Source organism: Gossypium arboreum, chromosome 2 (assembly GCF_025698485.1).
Source record: "Gossypium arboreum isolate Shixiya-1 chromosome 2, ASM2569848v2, whole genome shotgun sequence".
NCBI classification, from domain to species: Eukaryota; Viridiplantae; Streptophyta; class Magnoliopsida; order Malvales; family Malvaceae; genus Gossypium; species Gossypium arboreum.
Window position 1 is genome coordinate 2,858,336 of NC_069071.1, and position 5,471 is coordinate 2,863,806.

A 5,471-nucleotide genomic window follows, 5' to 3' on the forward strand; every position below is an offset into this window, starting at 1 on the left:
TTGAAAAATCACAAGAAATTGTAGAGACATGGGTTGATGGTGAATAATATATGAAATTAAAGCTCATTGTGTCTATTTTCATATGGAATAATCAAAACAGGTAAAGGTTTTGTATTTTATAAGATATCCGGGTTTTAGTGAAATAGGGCCAGAGTGATTTCTGGATCCCCTGTTCCAACTTTAGAAATTCACCATAAATTTTACAAAAATAATTAGGTGGTGTACTTTATATGTTTAGAATCCTTATTGAATCTAGTTTTAATGGAAACAAGCGGTATAGTCATATGAATTTTGTACAGAGAGAAAAGTGGTTCGTAGTAAGTAGAGGCCAGTGTAGTTAAATTCTGAAACAGGGATAACTTTAACTAATAAACTGTACTAATTGGCTAAGTAAAAAAATTCTAGAAAAAAATTAATAGATAGATATATGAGTCTAGTTTCAGGAAAAATTTACGGATCTTAATTTCTAGTTTTGAAACTCGAGAAATGAATTTTTAAGCAACCATGACGCAGAAAATAGTTTATTCCGAAAATTAAAATAAGTGATTTAGAGTTGTTTAAAAGGTAAGATAAGTTTAGTAACACCTCAAGCTTGACTCTGGTGACAGTTTCGGGCGTGGGGGCGTTACATTTATTGGTATCAGAGCAGGTTTAGTCGGTACTCGGAACAGTTAGTGTGAGAAAAAGTCTAGCTATACATGCCATACTTGTATTTTGATAGTGTGACGACTCTCGCGATTTTTAAATATTTTGTTTTATTGTAATGGATCCCGAGTGAGCTGGTGATGATGATGTAGAAAGTAATGCGCTGCTCCCTTGAAGGGTAGCGCCATCGAGAATAGGCCAAGAATGATTAATCGAGGAGGAGTGACTCAAGAAGCTCTCTTCCAAGCTTTGAATGATTTGTTTGCCGAGTTCGTTAAATGCGAATCCGGAGTTAGACCTCCACCCCTCATGATTCTCGGGCTACCCATGTAGCTCAAGCTCCCCAATCACGGTATAGTGATAAGAGAAAAGCCACCAGTTGATAGAATCAGAAACAAGGCGAAGAGTTCCGAGCAACAAAAATGATGATGCAGAAAGAAGCGAATTTTGGTTAGAAAATACTATCGAGTCTTTGATGAGTTATCTTGTACACCGAGGAATGTATGGAATGTGTAGTATCACTTCTTAGAGACTCGACCTACTACTGGTGGAAGACACTTGTATCGGTTGTACCAAAGGAGAGGGTCACTTGGGATTTCTTTCGGGAGGAATTTCGTAAAAAGTACATCGATCGAGGTTTATTAACCAAAGAGAAAGGAATTCTGGAATTGAAACAAGGTAATATGATGATCGATGAGATTGTGCATAAATTATCGGCAACTTAACAAGGTAACGAGAAAGAACAAGTATCCATTGCCTAGAATTAATGATTTGTTTGATCAATTGAAGGAGCTACTGTTTTCCAAGATAGATTTGAGATCCGGATATTATCGATTATGAGTTAAAGAGTCGATGTCTGAAGGCGCTACGGACTAGGTATGGTCATTATGAGTTCCTTGTGATGCCATTTGGCTTGACTAATGCTCCTGCCATTTTATAGATTTAATGAACCGAATTTTTAGACCATACTTAGATAAGTTTGTAGTTGTGTTCATTGATGATATTTTGATTTATTCTCATGATGAGACCGAGCATGCGAGCATTTGAGAACAGTTTACAAATTCGAGAGATAATCGGTTGTATGCCAAGTTCAGCAAAAGTGAGTTTCGTTACGAAGTTGGTTTTCTTGGACATATTGTCTCGGTGAAGGTATTAAGGTTGATCTGAGTAAGATTTCAACCATTGTTGATTGGAAGCCTCCTAGAAATGTATCGAAGTTAGAAGTTTTCTTGGTCTTGCGGATATTATAGGCGATTTGTAGAGGATTTTCCATGATAGCTACCCGATTGACGAGGCTGCTACGGAAGGATGTTAAGTTTGAATGGATGAGAAGTGCCAACAAAGTTTTGACAAGTTAAAGGCATTGTTGACTAAGCTCCTATCTTAGTACAAATTTGAACCGGGTAAAGAATTTGTGATTCTGATGATGCATCCTTGAATGGGCTCGGTTGTGTACTCATGCAGGAAGGAAAGGTAATTGCTTATGCCTCTAGACAATTGAAGCCACATGAGAAAAATTATCCGACACATGATTTAGAGCTAGCTGCTATTGTTTTTGCGCTGAAGATTTGGAGACATCATTTGTACGGTGAGAAGTGCCACATATTCACCGATCACAAAAGTTTGAAATATTTGATGACTAAAAAGATTTGAATTTGAGGCAAAGAAGATGGTTAGAGTTGATTAAAGATTATGAGCTAGTGATCGATTATCACCTGTAAGGCAAACGTTGTTCTTGATGCTTTGAGTAGGAAATCTTTATTTGCATTAAGAGCTTTGAACACTAGTCTAGCCTTATCGGATGATGGTTTTATCTTAGGTGAGTTGAGAGCTAAACCGATGTTTCTTGAAGAAATTTGTGAAGCTCAAAAAAATGACGATGAGTTGTTAGCCAAAAGAGATCGGTCTTGAGTCGGATGTAGAGTCGATTTTCGGATCGATTCGACGGTTGTTTGATATTACGAGACAGGTATGCATCTAGAAGAATGATGAGCTTATTCGAAAGATTTTACAGAAGCACATAGTAGTTCTTTGTCTATTCATCCGGTAGTATAAAGATGTATAATGATTTAAAAAAATGTCTTGGTGGGTAGGAATGAAAAGGACATTTGAGTTTGTTTTAGATGTTTGATCTGTCGCCAGGTAAAGGCCGAACATCGGTACCTTCAGGTTTATTGCAGCCTGTGCTAGTCCCTGAGTGGAAATGGGATCGAGTTACTATGGATTTTGTGACAGGATTACCGTTTACACCAAGAAAGAAAGATGCAGTATAGATTGTGATTGATAAGTTAATGAAGTCGGATCATTTTATCCCAGTTCGTATGGATTATTCACTTGACAAGTTGGCCGAGTTGTATATTTCAGAGATAGTCAAACTACACGGGGTACCATTATAGATCATTTCAGACAGAGATCCAAGATTTACTTCATGGTTTTGGAAGAAATTACGAAGGCTTTGGGCACAAAGTTGAGTTTTAGTCTGACTTTCCACCCTCAAACCGACGGTCGATCGAGAGAGTTATTCAGTACTTGAAGATATGCTTAGATGTTGTGTCTTTGGAATTTCAAGGCGGTTGGGAAAAATATTTACCATTAGTAGAGTTTGCCTACAATAATAGTTATCAATCGAGTTTGAAAATGGCACCTTATGAAGCTTTGTATGGACGTAAATGTTGCACACCTTTATATTGGAATGAGCTTAAAGAAAGCCGATTCTGAGGTTGATCTAGTTAAAAAAAGAAGAAAAGTGAAAGTTATCGAAATTGTTTAAAAGCGACAGACAGGCGTAAGTCGTATGCGATTTAAAAAGAAAAGAGATCGAATATCAAGTTGGTGACAAAGTTTTTTTGAAAGTATCCCCGTGGAAGAAAGTTCTCAGATTTGGCAAGAAAGGCAAACTAAGTCCATGTTTTATTGGACCGTTTGAAGTTATTGAGAGAGTCGGACCATTAGCATATTGGTTAGCTTTCCCGATTGAGTTAGAGAAGATTCAAAATGTATTTCATGTGTCTATGCTACGTCGTTATCATTCAGATCCGTCACATGTGATTTCTTAGACAAAGGTTGAGATTCAACGGACATGACTTACGGTGAAGAACCGGTAAAGATTCTAGCTCGAGAGGTAAAGCAATCAAGGAACAAAAGTATTGCACTTGTGAAAATACTATGGAATAGACATGGGGTAGACGAGGCTACATGGGAACCCGAAGAGGCTATGCAAAAATAGTACCAAAATCTCTTCACAGGTAAGATTTTCGAGACGAAAATCCCTAAAGGGGGGGAGAAATGTAACATCCCGAAATAGGGCATAAACGGAACAGTGGTTGCGAAACCACAAATCCGAGGTAGAATGTAACGGCCTAATTTTCAGTGGTGTCAAAAATGGTGATTTGAGATCACTAAATTGGACAAATAAGATTGAACAAGATAGTAACTTAATATTTATGAGTCAAGTAAGAATTTAGAAGAATTTGTGAAATGGTGAAATTAGTGAATTAAAATAATTTATTAGGTCGACGGGTCAAAAGCGAGGTATCGAGACCTCGAATTTGAAAATCGAGCTATAAATATTTTTATAAATATTTATGAAGTGTCATTGAGTTAGTATTAAAGTTTCGTTAGAAAATTTTGATGTTTGGATAGCTAATTAATTAAAAGGACTAAATCGAAAATAGCTCAAAATTTGTTAAATTGTGAGTAAATAGCTTAAGTATTTAAAAGATGGATTTAAAGAGCAATTAGACCCAAAGGTTAATGGCTGGACGGTTTGGGTATGAAATAAGCAAGAAAACAATGTGAACAAGGGACAAAATTGGAATTAGCATAAAAGTTAATAGTTAAAAAATGATGTAATTGAAAATCTAGACATTTCTTCATCTTTCTCAACCGAAACGCAGTGCAGTGTCTCCTATCTTTGGTTTTCATATTTTTGCACCATATCAAGAATCCAAAGAAGAACGAGGAAAAGAAAAAGTAAAGGACTAAATTGTAAGGTTTAGTCACATTTTGTATCAAGTTTTTATCAAGCCACTCGGGGATCGAAGGAAACGTCGGAGACCGATCACACTATCGAAGAAACCACATTGGTATAGTTAAACGTTTCGTTTTGTGTATGGCATGTATAGGAACTTCGTTTCTTTTAATATGATATGATCAATGAATGATGTGTAAATACTTTCTAGTGATTAACTAATAGAATGGCTGATGATATACATGTTTAATAGTATGTATGATTAAGTAGTAACTATCACATGAAAACTATGAAAAATGTGAAAGTAACTTAAAAACAGATTCAAGTATCAGAAATAACGTGATTTTGAAAAATCACAAGAAATTGTAGAGACATGGGTTGATGGTGAATAATATATGAAATTAAAGCTCATTGTGTCTATTTTCATATGGAATAATCAAAACAGGTAAAGGTTTTGTATTTTATAAGATATCTGGGTTTTAGTGAAATAGGGCCAGAGTGATTTCTGGATCCCCTGTTCCAACTTTAGAAATTCACCATAAATTTTACAAAAATAATTAGGTGGTGTACTTTATATGTTTAGAATCCTTATTGAATCTAGTTTTAATGGAAACAAGCGGTATAGTCATATGAATTTTGTACAGAGAGAAAAGTGGTTCGTAGTAAGTAGAGGCCAGTGTAGTCGAATTCTGAAACAGGGATAACTTTAACTAATAAACTGTACTAATTGGATAAGTAAAAAAATTCTAGAAAAAAATTAATAGATAGATATATGAGTCTAGTTTCAGGAAAAATTTACGGATCTTAATTTCGAGTTTTGAAACTCGAGAAATGAATTTTTAAGCAACCATGACGC